The following is a 12,997-nucleotide window of genomic DNA, read 5'->3' as shown; positions in this document are numbered from 1 at the left end:
AGCTGCTCTCCTAGTCATTCATATAGACATATCACTCTAGGTATGGGCAGCTATTACTGTATGTACACAGGCCCATTCACTGCCCTCTGCTCAGTCCTGGGAAGTCTGGCTCCACTGAGTTTTACTTTGTTTTTCTCTAGCAAGAAATCAACCTGACACATTCTATAAGCCAATTTCCTAAGAAAAAGATGTTGACTGTCTTACTTCTTACTGACTACAACACTAACAGTGGAATTTATGGAGGCTCTGGAGATCTTCTGTGTCTAGGCTTCAAGTGTGAGGTTACTATGCTGCAGTTTTGCTACATTATTTTGTTGGGAAAAGATATGAATTCCCTGATTGCACTTAGTGGAAAGACACATTACAGTAGAAGGAAGTTTAAGACTATTTGTTTTAAAAAATACAGAAGCTGGGGACTGGAGGCATGGATCAGCAGTTAAGATGACTGGGAGCAATTGATGTTCTTCCAGAAGATTCAGGTTCAATTCCTAGCACCCACATAGTATCTCTCAACCATCAGCAACCCTCTACTGCCTTCTATCATTTACAGGCAGCAGGCATGCACATGATACAAATGTATATACGCAGGCAAAACATATACATGAAAATTAATTAGTTAAAAATGTAGAATTTAAAGGAAAGACTACTTCTCTTTTATAGTCCAAAAGTAGGTTATAATTCAAGATTCATTTCTATGAGCAAATGATTTGGTATTCATTCATTCACATTTATGAGCTGCTTATTTATGATCCATTATGACTTTTGTGGAACTGTGACCAGATACCTGTCAATAGCAACTGAAGTGGGAAAGCTTTATTTTGATCTTTGGTTACAGAGTGATTTAAACTTCTTATATTGGGGAAAGCATGGTAGGAAGACTCCATCCTTGATGGAAAGAACAAGACTTAGTGGCCATGAGATGTAAGAGATCAGGAAACATGAAGGTACATGCCCATTTTGCTTTTTTTCAACTAACCTCATTCCATCTCCTAAATGTTCCCTAGTCTTCAAAATATATCCTCAACTTGAAGGCCTACTAATTAAATGTGTGCCTGGATGCGATACATGTGCATGGTGGTGGTGCGGGGGAGCACAGCTATATTTAAGTCATTGAACTTCCATCGAAATTGAAACTTCATGAAGGCAGACAATTATCTTGTATACTAGTCTACACTCAAGGTCGACAATGCCTTTTAAATAAGCGGTAGACCTAAAAACAAACGAATGGATGAACTGGTTAAAGAGTCTCTAGGTCAAACATAATAGATGGAGGGGTTCACTGAATGAAAACATAAGACGTGTCTACCTGGTATGATTCACCACTTTCTGTTGTGCTAGTTGTCCCACAATAGCCATTGGCAGCATCAAGTCGATCCTGATAAGAGAGTTTACACTACATAATGTGGCCAATACCATAAAACAGTGATTTCATTTTTGTAGTTAGAGACTCTTACATGAGTAGAGAGCTACTAATGTGTTGAGCTATCTAACATTGCCACATTATTGGCACTTAGGAAGTATGGAGGGTACAAGAGTACTAGTTGTATAAAACATTTCATATTTTTGGTGCAGTGCCTTAAGCAGTTTGTGTAGATGATACCATTCATCTTCTTAAGCATTCCGGGAGTTCAATATATTATTATAATTTTTTAGGTGAGACACTAAAAAATTCAGAGAGGAATTCTACATGTGCATTTCCATACACTTGACAGGGATGATACTTGGTTTTCTTTGGAAGCCTTGATATAGGTATAGATGGTCTAGACCTTTGGACTTTTATGTAACCTAAGTCCATCTATGTAATTCTTACCTGGAAGCTCTGTGATTTGATTCCAAGTTTTGAATCCACAGTTTATGACATCCCAATTGAGAGGAAAATTCCTTCTTGGGAAGCAGTCCAGCATGGTAAGAAGGCATAAGCTGGAGTTTCCCATCTGTGTTTTATTACTGATTTTCCATTCTACACTGAATGGTTTGGGGCAAGCATTTTACCATCTTGACAGCCTCCATTCTTTCTCATTCATTATATAAAAGTAGTGTTGGTTTCTCCCTTCAAGGATTAAAATGGGAATGATCAATTATATTGACAATAATTGTCATATACTAACTGCTCAATAAATGTAAGCTCTTAAAGGCATATTTTTGAAACTATATTGTCTTCTTGGGCCACCATTTTAACAGTGTTCTCTCCTAAAATAAAACTGATGCAGATTAGTATTTTCACTTATTTCCATTGCACCAACTCACCACTGTTGAGGTTTGTTTGTTTTCCATATGAAGCCAAGACCCACGTCAGAGTCACACTTTTGCTATAGGGTATTTGTTATCATCCACAATTATTTACCTGTTCTAAAATTCTGTTGGAAAATTATCTTGGAAGTACTCCAATATTTTCAAGTTTTACCAAAACCCAAGACTACAGAGAGAATAAAGATGGGAATATTAGCAAACTCTCCACTACAAAATGTTTTGAAACGTAAAGGATAGGAAGAAAAATGCACCTGGGTCAGCATCACACACTTCAGCCCCAGGTTACCTGACTTCGTTGCTTCTGGGACTTTGTTGGACAGAACATCTTAGAAATTTATCTCATGACAACCAGAAAAGAAAGGGATTGGGAGAGGGATATAGAGAAGGAAAGGCAGAAAAGCAGGCAAGATATACCCATCCAGGGTATGCACCAGTAATACTTTTCTTCCAACTAGGTTCTATCTTCTATAGTTTCCATCATCACCAATAGTTTACTAAATTATATTTGACATTAGTCACAAGGCCAAGAATGCATGCCCATTAAGTTATGAGTCCATAAATGGATTAGTCTATCTATGATGGAAGACCCCTCACAATAAGATCACATTCCCAAAGGCCCATCCCTAAACACTGTTGCTTTGTGGATCAACACATCAGCGTTCAGTGGACATTTAAAACTCTTTTGCCCTGTTTCTCACTTCTAAGGGGCAAGAACATAATATGTCCTATATATTGACCTTTTTCCACTTTCCAATACTAGCTATCAACTATCTCCATCTTCCATCTAACAACTAGGAAGCAGAATGAAGCAGAATTCCATGTTCTATGTCTCATGGGTATACAATAATGAAATAACTGTTATTTTATAGTACTTCCAGCCCATGTGTGGATCCATCTCCTGACATTATCTGTTGAGTTCCTTTCCAGCAGGCAACTAAGAGACTAAGGAATCATTCTTTACATTGTATCTCTTTTTAGGTCCAGTGCATTATTCTGTAACAATGCTTTGTTAAGAAGCTACATTGTGGTGAGAGGGGTGGATGAGCTTTTTATTCTACCTGTTCCTCTATCAGAAATCTTGAGTGGTTCCTTGCACCCACAATCCCTCCGAGAGCTCATAACTACCTGACACTTTAGCTCCAGGAGACCAAACCCCTATTCTGATTTGTGAAGTCATCTGTACACACACACACAAGCACACACACACACACTCACGTTAAAAAAAAGAAAGAATCTTTAATTTGCTTTGCTGTCTTTTAAAACAAGTTTAGAAATGCTAAAAATAAGGTATGAAATGAATTTTCAAAAATTTGGTCTTAGGGTGTAGCTTCCCCAGCACCACTCCCACAGGGTGGCATGGGGCACACTTGTCATCTCAGCAACAGACAGGAAGAGCAGGACTTCAAGTTCAATCCTGACTATACACTAGATTAGAAGCCAGCTTAGACTGTTTTGAAGGGAAAGGAGGAGGGGAAAAGGGACAGAACTGTTGGCACTCTGTCTGGATTCCACCCCCACAGCTACCAGCCAGGTAGGACTGGCCCACTATAAAAGGGGCTGCTTGTCCCCTCCTCTTTCTCGTGTCTCTCTTACTTTTAGTCTCTCACTTTTGCTTCTCTCCCCATTCCCTTCCCCCCTCTCTCCACATGGTCATGGGTGGCCTCTACTTCTCTACTCTCTTTTTCTCTATGCTTTTCTCTGGCTCTACTACCCTCTTAACTCCCCTCCCCATGTCCTGAATAAACTCTATTCAATACAATACTGTCATGTGGCTGGTCCATCAGGGGGAAGGGATGCCTTGGCATGGACATGACGCTAGGGATGTTTTGGTGAGGCCTGGATGCTTCTTACTGGACCTGTTCTTTCTGACCTATCCTCGGATGACTCCACATGGCCCGGACAACAAGGAAACAGCCAACTCTCCTAAGACTAGACAATCATCCTCCTTACCCATTCCTCTAGGTTCCCCAGAGACACGTCCCTCCAACATCATCGTGAAGCAGCTAGATATCACAACAACCCAATTCCTGCTTCGTCATCATCTTTTTCTACTTTTTTCTTTTTTTAATTAAACCAAAATGGGTGAATGTTGGCACTCTGTCTGAACTCTATCCACACAGTTACCTTATATGCTCCTCCCCACAGTTACCTGGCAACATCCAGGTAAGCCTGGCCCACCATAAGAGAGGCTGCTTGCCCTCTCCTTGTTCTCTTATTCCCTTGTTCTCTTACTCTCTTGCCTCTTGCCCCCTCTCTCCCTATTCCCTTCTCCCCTCTCTTCATGTGGTCGTGGCCAGCCTCTGCTTCTCTACTCTCCTTCTCTCTGCCTTTCTCTGCCTCTGCTACCCTCTTAACTCCTCTCTCCAAGCCCTAAATAAACTCTGTTCCATGCTATACCTTCCATGTGGCTGGTCCCTCAGGAAGAAGGGATGCCTTGGCATGGGCCCACAGAGGCACCCCCTCCCCCCACACCCTGATAGAACATATATTAATACACTTTCTCTTTTTAGGATCACAACAAAATATTGAGGTAACATTGCTATTTTTATACATAGTGATCTTTAGAAAACTACAAGTTTTATTCCTAACTTCCAATCTCAAGAGAACTAAGCAGGATGCTATGTGATCTACACAGAGTCCTTGGATGAATTTGTCTCAGAATGCATGCTTATCTTCTGAGTAGTTTGCTTAATTCACACTTGAATAAATTCAGCCCTAATGATGTTGGTTTCTCCTTTGAAACGCTGTTCTTTCCCTTGACTTCCAAACATTTAGTTACATTTCCAATGAGAGAAAATCCTGGAAATAGCAGCATTGTTTGTCTTTCTTTCTCACTAACTTCCCTGGGCTTTTCAGAAATCCCTCTGCCTCATTCTAAACAGGAAGTTTCAGCAGGCAGTTGTACAAATGGCACTGTATTATGTGGGATGTCACCTATTGTTATTGGAACAAAGGTATCCTGAAATAAGGACAAAGACTTCAAATCCGCTATAGTCTGGGACCCTTCAGTAGCCTCTCATTGTATCTGGGGAGTGATTGAGTGAACTGGGTCACTCTGAGAATATACTTAAGCTTTGGAAGCTCAGCTATTATCAGGCTGCCAGAATGGAGTTTCACACAGAATATGTAAATGACATTTGTAGTAACCTTGCTTACCAATCTGCTTTGCATACATGTGAAGCAGGAACTTTCTGAATACATATGTTTATCTGTATCTGTACATACATATTAGTAAATAGGTATAGGGAACAGCACATAACTTAATCCTCTGATGTTTTGTTTTTGAGACTGGGTTTTATAATGTCATTCAGAATGTCCTCAAGTGCATAGAGATCCTCCTACGTTTGCCTACGAAGTGCTAGGATTACAGGTGTGTGCTACCACTCCTGGTCATAACTCAATTCTTCTCAGGTGTTCTAGAAAAAAGAAACCTGTGTATTAATCAAATATATTACTAAATTTCCTCTTTTGAAATGCTGTTTATAAATTCATGCTTCTCCAACTTCTAAGATCTAAATATGCAAAAGTATATACATATATATACACACATATGTATATACATATATAATATTATAAAGAAATTCTTTGCTATGCTAGATTAACAAGCATTATCAAAAGATAAGCTGTTTAAAGACTCCCACTTAGCTGCAAGCAGTTTCACAGATGGCTTCTCATCTCAAAGAATTCTGAGTGCAAGAAAGTGTTTTTAAAGTGAAATGTGGCCCCATCTCCTGACATTGCCTGGAGTGATACTCTACTTTGTTTTAATAATGATTACTAAATCACTTCCTTATTACTACCTGAGACCATTATACAACAAAATTAATGTCCTGCTTATAAGGTCTCTTCCTTTTTTTTTTTGTCTTGTTGGATATTTTTCTGTACAATGAGTCATTTTAGATATAAATATCCCCGTCTAAAGCTGTCTTATCCTCCTTGGAATCTGGGTCGTATGCACATGTCCATGTGTTCAATCATCTGTTGGGGTTATTGAGCCATGGTTGATGGATGAAATGGCCCAGCAATGTTTATAGATAATTTAATCCTAATGATTTTAACCAACCCTGCCATATATATTAACCAACCCTGCCATATATATATATATATATATATATATATATATATATGTGTGTGTGTGTGTGTGTGTGTGTGTGTGTGTGTATACCTGTGTGCATAAAAGCTCTTTCATATCTCTTATCTAGGTAAGACCTTGCTCTATTAACATAACCCCTACATTCTCCTTTTCTGACTACACTTGCCGATTTGTTAGCCTCTAGGTGAGAGCTTTTAGCTTTGTCTACAGCCTTTTCCACCAAGAGGTTCGTAGGAGATCCCAAATAGACCTTACCTTCTGGGATTTACAAACCTTCACTTGAAATATGTTGAAAGTTTTTCCCTTCTATATGGAACAAACTCCTGTTTCTGTGAGGCTAAACTGCTACTCAGTATTGGCATCAACCTAGGAATGGAGGGACATACCTGTAAGCCCATCTCTCTGGTGCTAAAGGCAAGGAGGTCAGTCTCTGAGCTTCTGTGTCATTGTCAGTTCCAGGGTAAGTTGGAGGCCAAGCTGGGATGCATGAGATCTTGTCTCAAACAATAATGTGACGTGAAAACAACAGCAGCAAGCCCCAGACAAACAAAACATCACAGAACCAACCACCCAAATAAACAGACAACAACAAAACCCCAGACACTATTCTTGAGGTCACAGTGTTCATGGGTCTAGATGACACCCATGACTTATAGAACATGATAGTTCCACACAACAAATATGGAGATCCCATGCTAATTTTTTTAATTAAGGAAAGAAAACTCTCTAGAATTTCAGTCTAATTAAAAAAATTAATGCTTTAAAATGCATATTGACTTCTTGACAAATCAATGTGTTTCTGGCATTTTAATTAAACTGTGTAATGATTTAATTAGAAGACCCCTCCCACCCACACAAGAACTCAACGATATTTCAGAAAACAGGGCACTGATTTCCTGTGTGCGTGAATTCAAGAAGTGGTAAATGGATAAGAGTCCTTTTTGCATGACTGATATTGACCTTCTGTGAAAATTGCCTGTAGTTTTTGTTATTATGTGATTTCTACAACATGCTGTTTCATAAAAAAAAATCACAGGGTGCTAATTGGGGGTCTTGGAGCTATGTGATAGAAATGCAACTTAATCTAGAATAGATCAAAAAGAGAAGCATTTGGGCTTTGTAATGTGGTTACTCTAGTAGTGAACCTTTCTCTGAGTCAAAGAGCTAGCTGTAGAGGGTCAGCCATGTTACGGGAATTTAATCTGTATGAATCAGAGAATGTTAATCCACACAACACTGACTAAATGTATTAAGTGTGATTTCTTCATCAGTTTAAAAGGACTATTGCTTTATGCTTCCAGAGCCTCAGGAAAAGATATTTCATACTTTCTTGCCAGTTCTGATCACTTGCAGGGCTAATATTTCTTCACTGTGGGTCATAGGTGGATTTATAGATATATAACTATGGAGAGATGGGTAGGACACTTGTGTCTGGCCATCATGACTCACAAGTGTATCCTTATATTTACACAAAGCTGCTTCCCATTTTTACGGAAACAAGTAGAAGATGATCAGGCCCCAGAAGTTGAGAAGTTGTTATTTTTAAAGGCCTTGGGAAATTAGTATCCATCTTAGTGCTGCAATTTGTTTTTAGGAGATGCTTGAGATCATTATTCTGAGACGTGACATGGCATGGTGTCAGTTTGTATAGACCCTGTCCCTGATATCATCATGCTTTGCTTGCTTATTCAGGATTTCGTGAGAACACAGCCATTGCAGACTCTTTTACTTGTATCTAAATAGGAAAAAGAGAAGTTGAATGCATTGGCCAAGACCCAGAAGAGCAAACAAAGTCATCCCTATTGGATACTTGAGGAATGTATAGAAAGGAAGCAACTGAGAGAGTATATTCTTTCTACTTAGCACATTGGACTCAGGCCTACAGTTATCCTCTGATAAGTTGTACTATGCTCAAGTAAATACTTATTCTCTCTTTTTTTCTTCATGTTTTCCTTCTTATAGTCTATTTTTGATCTTTAGCTATTAATGAGAAATTGTCAACCAACTTTCTTCAAGAAATTCAGTTTGCTGTGCTTCTTCAAAGTGTTAGCCTTTAGGAGCATGCACCCTCTAACTCCATTGACTTTACTCTCCTCACTGTGTTCCTTTTTCTTCTCAAGCAGAGAAACAAAGCAGACAAACTAGATTCCATCAAGATAGGATTGTGCCTCTAACAGGACCCAGCTCAGGCACGAGAAAAAGACAAAATTATTCATCAAAAAAATCAGTGTCCTGTGGGTAGGAGGGCAGGTCCATGGGCATTTTTCTCACCTGCACAGTGTGGCATGGTAGAACACAGGTCTGTCTGTCTTCCTCCTCCCATGCTGTGCTGCTGCCTGGATTTGATATGATTTGATTTTATGTGTCCTAGTTATAAAAGAGCTCTGGCCACCAAGACAGGCATCAATCTAGGATGAACAAAGAACTGATGTCTGCTCTGCCCTGACTGATAGAAGAACATCACTGCCAACAAGATATCTCTTTGCCCATTGCCAGGGGTGATGATTGTGTGTATCTACCAAGGCTAACTTATAAATAAACTTTCTTTCTGTGGGGCAAAGACTTTGAAGTCCCAAAGTTATTATTGGTATTTAGGTTCTTGGCTCTTGTTTATGGTCAAATAATTACAGACTCGTTACTGCTAGGATTACATATTCATGCTGTTATATCTGGCCATAGCTCTATGCTGAGGTGTTAGAAAGAGAAACATATGTACTAATATGTATCTTTTGAAATGAATCTTACAAATAAACTTGTAATGTCTTCATCCGCAAAACACTGTGTGTATAAAATACATGATATTATTCAGAAATACACTCTTATTGTCATATATTAAACTATAATATTCTGACTGCATAAGATTTTCTCAGTGGCATGGCCTAAATGCCAAATAAAAACAGGCTATGTATTTCATTTTAATGTGAAATTGGCTGGGGTAAATTGACCTTTATGGTTTCCTCTTTCTGTTGAATTAGCCTTCCTTCCATGTATTGTAGCATTGGTTTTCAGTAGTCTATTTCCCAGTGTTGAATGTGCAAATGGCCTACAATTTCAGATTTTGAGACAAAATTCCATACATAGGGGTCTCTGAGAACAGAACAGCAAAGGAATTGTAAGTATCTGGGCATGGAGCCTAGTAGAACTCAGCCACAGGACTAGGAGGGGCTTTCAGTTTTCAGAATGTGCCATCCAGATGGGCCACATACTTGAGAAGTCACAAAGGTCTTCAAACCTAAGAAGAGAGTGGGGGTGGGTGGAGGTGGTTATGACTCAGCAGGGCGCCTGGAATGCCCTGGGTTCTTGCCACTCAGGAGCTAGGGACACAGAGCCAGACAGCTGTGGTGCAGAGAAAGAAGGGAGAGAGTTCTGTACAGGAGGTGAGCAAAATGTGATTCTGAGGCCATTTGCATGCTCCAGGACTTTTTTTAGTGCCCAGAATTATGAACAACTGAATCGTAATTTGTACGAGTAGTTTTTGTATGAAATGAGTATTTTATATATTTTAATTACTCCTCATTATATTTTATTTGTTTTTCATATCTATGAATGGGTCTGAGTTCTTGTTCTGGCATTCTGACCCCTATCTCTAACGGTGATTATCTGGCAAACTTCATGAATGAAAAAGAAATCCAGATAGTGTTTGAAATGATTGTCAATATGAACACACAAAGCAGCACATGGTAATAGAATGTGTTTTGAACTGTTTGGACTTGTCCCTACAATTGTCTCTTTTTGCCCCCAAGTCCTGTTAAAGCTCAGATTACGAAGCAAAGAGACTAGTATTATGCCTATTGCTCTTTGTAGGAAATACCAGTGTTTTACTATTAGATTGCTATGTGTGAACTCCTTTAATTGTGGTATCTCAGTATCTCAAGGAGGTATGTATGGGTTTAACTATGAAGAGAAGGTGGCTCTGCTGCTGTATGAAATCATAATTTTTAATCTCAAAATTTCATATTCCAAGTTAATGGGATGAATCATTGTTCTTCCTTTTAAACAAAGAAGGTCTCATGACGTCAGATAGCCAAAGGATCATCAGAAAATTTAAGTTGAGAAAAACCGAAAATATTAACATGCTGATATAATTGTATCAGATATCATGTTGTATTTTTTAAAACGCATAACACATTACAGAAATATTGAACCCTCGGGGCTTGAGCTATGGCTCAGCAGATGTGAGTGCTCACTCTCTTTCTGAGGATCAGAGTTCAGTTCCAACACCCTGCACACTCAGAAAAAAATGTGTTACTCTAGATCTAGGGATCTGATACCCTCTTCTGGCCTCTTTGGTCATCTGCATTTCTTGTACACCTATCTACACATACATACATACATACATACATACTACATACATACACACAAATACTCATAATTAAAAATATGCATAAATCTTTAAAAAATCCAAGTATCTGTTCCTCTTTGTGCGTTACATTTCTTAAGTATTCTCACATGTGGGGGTTCATTTGAAGACAAGATATCATGAGACATACTATGTTCTTGTGACTGGAACCAGTAGAAAATTCTCAAATTGTTTAGTTCTGGGACTACAATGGGGTGCTCAGAAAGCAAACATTTCTCAAGATTAATTCCTCATTTAAAAAATTGAAAGGACATCAATAATCACTTACCTCCATTTGAGCATCTCTCTATTTTGCTTTTCTAAAGTCTTATTGATGAAGAGAAATTCAACCAGGAAAGTTGCAGTGGAGTGAGAATGGTGATTGGCAGGAAGGTAGACATGACCTGGGGAGGTGTCTAGCTTCTTTCTTTTCCTGAAGTTTTGGGGCCAGCCTGAGGCTCTCATGTCCGAGTTCAAGCCTGGGAGGCAGCCTGGAGCTGAAAAAGAAGAGGGAAACTAGGCGAAGAGAGAGAGATGGAACCAAGACAGGATTCTGATCAAGGCTCAAATTTGTAATGGCGGACACGCTTTATAAAGGAGGGGTGAAGCCCATTCCCTCCAAATCATTTTTGGAGCCCAGCTGCAGGTGACCACGTGTAGGATCAGATGTAGACTTCAGAACACCTAGGCCGACTCCCAGCAGGTAGTAGCAGCAACAGAGGCTGAACAATAGAGTGATCTAGGGAGGCAGGCCCCACCCTAGATAATCTCCTTAGGGCAACAAAGTCGTGGCCTGGCTCAGTGTGCTTCAGGTTGCAGGGGGTGGGGGTGGGGGGGAGGTTACACTGAAGCATTTGCCAAGTGGTAGGTAGATGACCACAATGATGGGTATATGCTTGGGTGTACTTGACCTCAAACTATATGACTTCTCAATGATAAGAAGCCCACTGGCATTGATTTAAGCTTGCTGTGATTCTTGTTACCAACAGGACTGGCACAGTTACACTGCAAACTGGGAGTCTGTATGTCTTACTCATCACATCTCTAGGCTGATGATGCCAAAAATATCTTCATCAACACAAAACATCTAAGTTTGTTTTTTGTTTTTTGTTTTTTGTTTCTTTTGTTTTTTGTTTTTTGTTTTTTCACATCACACATAACTTTGCAAGAGAACTGGAAATAATAGTGATACTTGTCTAGAAATAGAGGGGTAAAGAAAAGGTGTTAGAATAATAGCATAAAACTTTCAGAACTATACAAAATATGCAAAGTGAAATAAACTCTATATGATTATCTATTGAACAAAGTCCAGAATAGGACATAACATAGTTATTTTTACATCTTCTTGGTTTTGTGTTTTTAATATAGAGATAAAGATAAAAATGGTTGTTGATTGTACCAAGATAACTTCTGTTGACACTTTTAACAATGAAAACTATGTTACATTTACATAGCACAGAGCATGGAGCAAAAGATGGCTCTATGTTTAAAAGTACTGGGTGCTCTTGCAGAGGATCCCAGTTCAATGTCTAGCACCCATAGAGCAGCAAAGAACTGTCTGTGACTCCAGTTTGAGGGTATTTGAACCTTCCTGTGGCCTCTATAGATGTAGTTTTTTAAGTAGCAAAAATAGGATAGAGCTATAAAATAATCTCTCTTAAGATAGCCCTGAAAAACAGCAAGCATTTATTACTTATTGGATTCTTTCAAGAAAAATAGATCTGCATAATGCTGTATTTGTGTCTGCTTACACATGCACGCAATGTATAAGCATGCGCTCTTCAGTTTGGTAATCTTGCCTATAATATAGGCAATATAGCCTGATGATGTTCTTTGTATGTCCAACCAAACACTATTAACAATGTCTATAATGACACACAAGGTACCTTTTTTTCTTAGTTCTCATTACCTATTTGTTTGCATTCAATGCAGGAAGTTTGTTTTACTTTAGCACCAATTCTTTTATACTTTTGAATAAGTTAAAATGAAAGGAGTAATAATGTAGTAATAATTTATACCATTTTTAAGTACTAAAATTGTAATTTCACTTTCAAAAATCAAAAAGAAGCTAACAAAGGACCTGACAGAAAAAAACAGGATTATTAGATGCATATTTCCAATTTTTAATAATTTATTTCTATAACAGATTAGAGACTTGAATGTAATTATACCCCTTATATATGTTACACAGAATTACACATGCTTTAAAGATACTTTCACAAGCCGGGCGTGGTGGCGCACGCCTTTAATCCCAGCACTCGGGAGGCAGAGGCAGGCGGATTTCTGAGTTCGAGGCCAGCCTGGTCTACAAAGTG

General features: G+C 38.8%; 1 non-coding gene across 1 annotated transcript; it reads right to left on the bottom strand.

Moving 5' to 3' along the window:
• Positions 1 to 8,701: 8,701 nt before the first annotated feature.
• LOC115029132 lies at positions 8,702 to 8,844 on the bottom strand. Its single transcript, XR_003834703.1, has one exon. It is a non-coding gene; the product is annotated as a small nucleolar RNA SNORA48 (small nucleolar RNA).
• Between the last annotated feature and the right edge of the window lie 4,153 nt (positions 8,845 to 12,997).

This window comes from Mus caroli, chromosome 13 (assembly GCF_900094665.2).
Source record: "Mus caroli chromosome 13, CAROLI_EIJ_v1.1, whole genome shotgun sequence".
NCBI lineage: Eukaryota > Metazoa > Chordata > Mammalia > Rodentia > Muridae > Mus > Mus caroli.
Note: the sequence above shows the minus strand (reverse complement) of the source record. Positions and strands in the feature narration are given on the sequence as shown.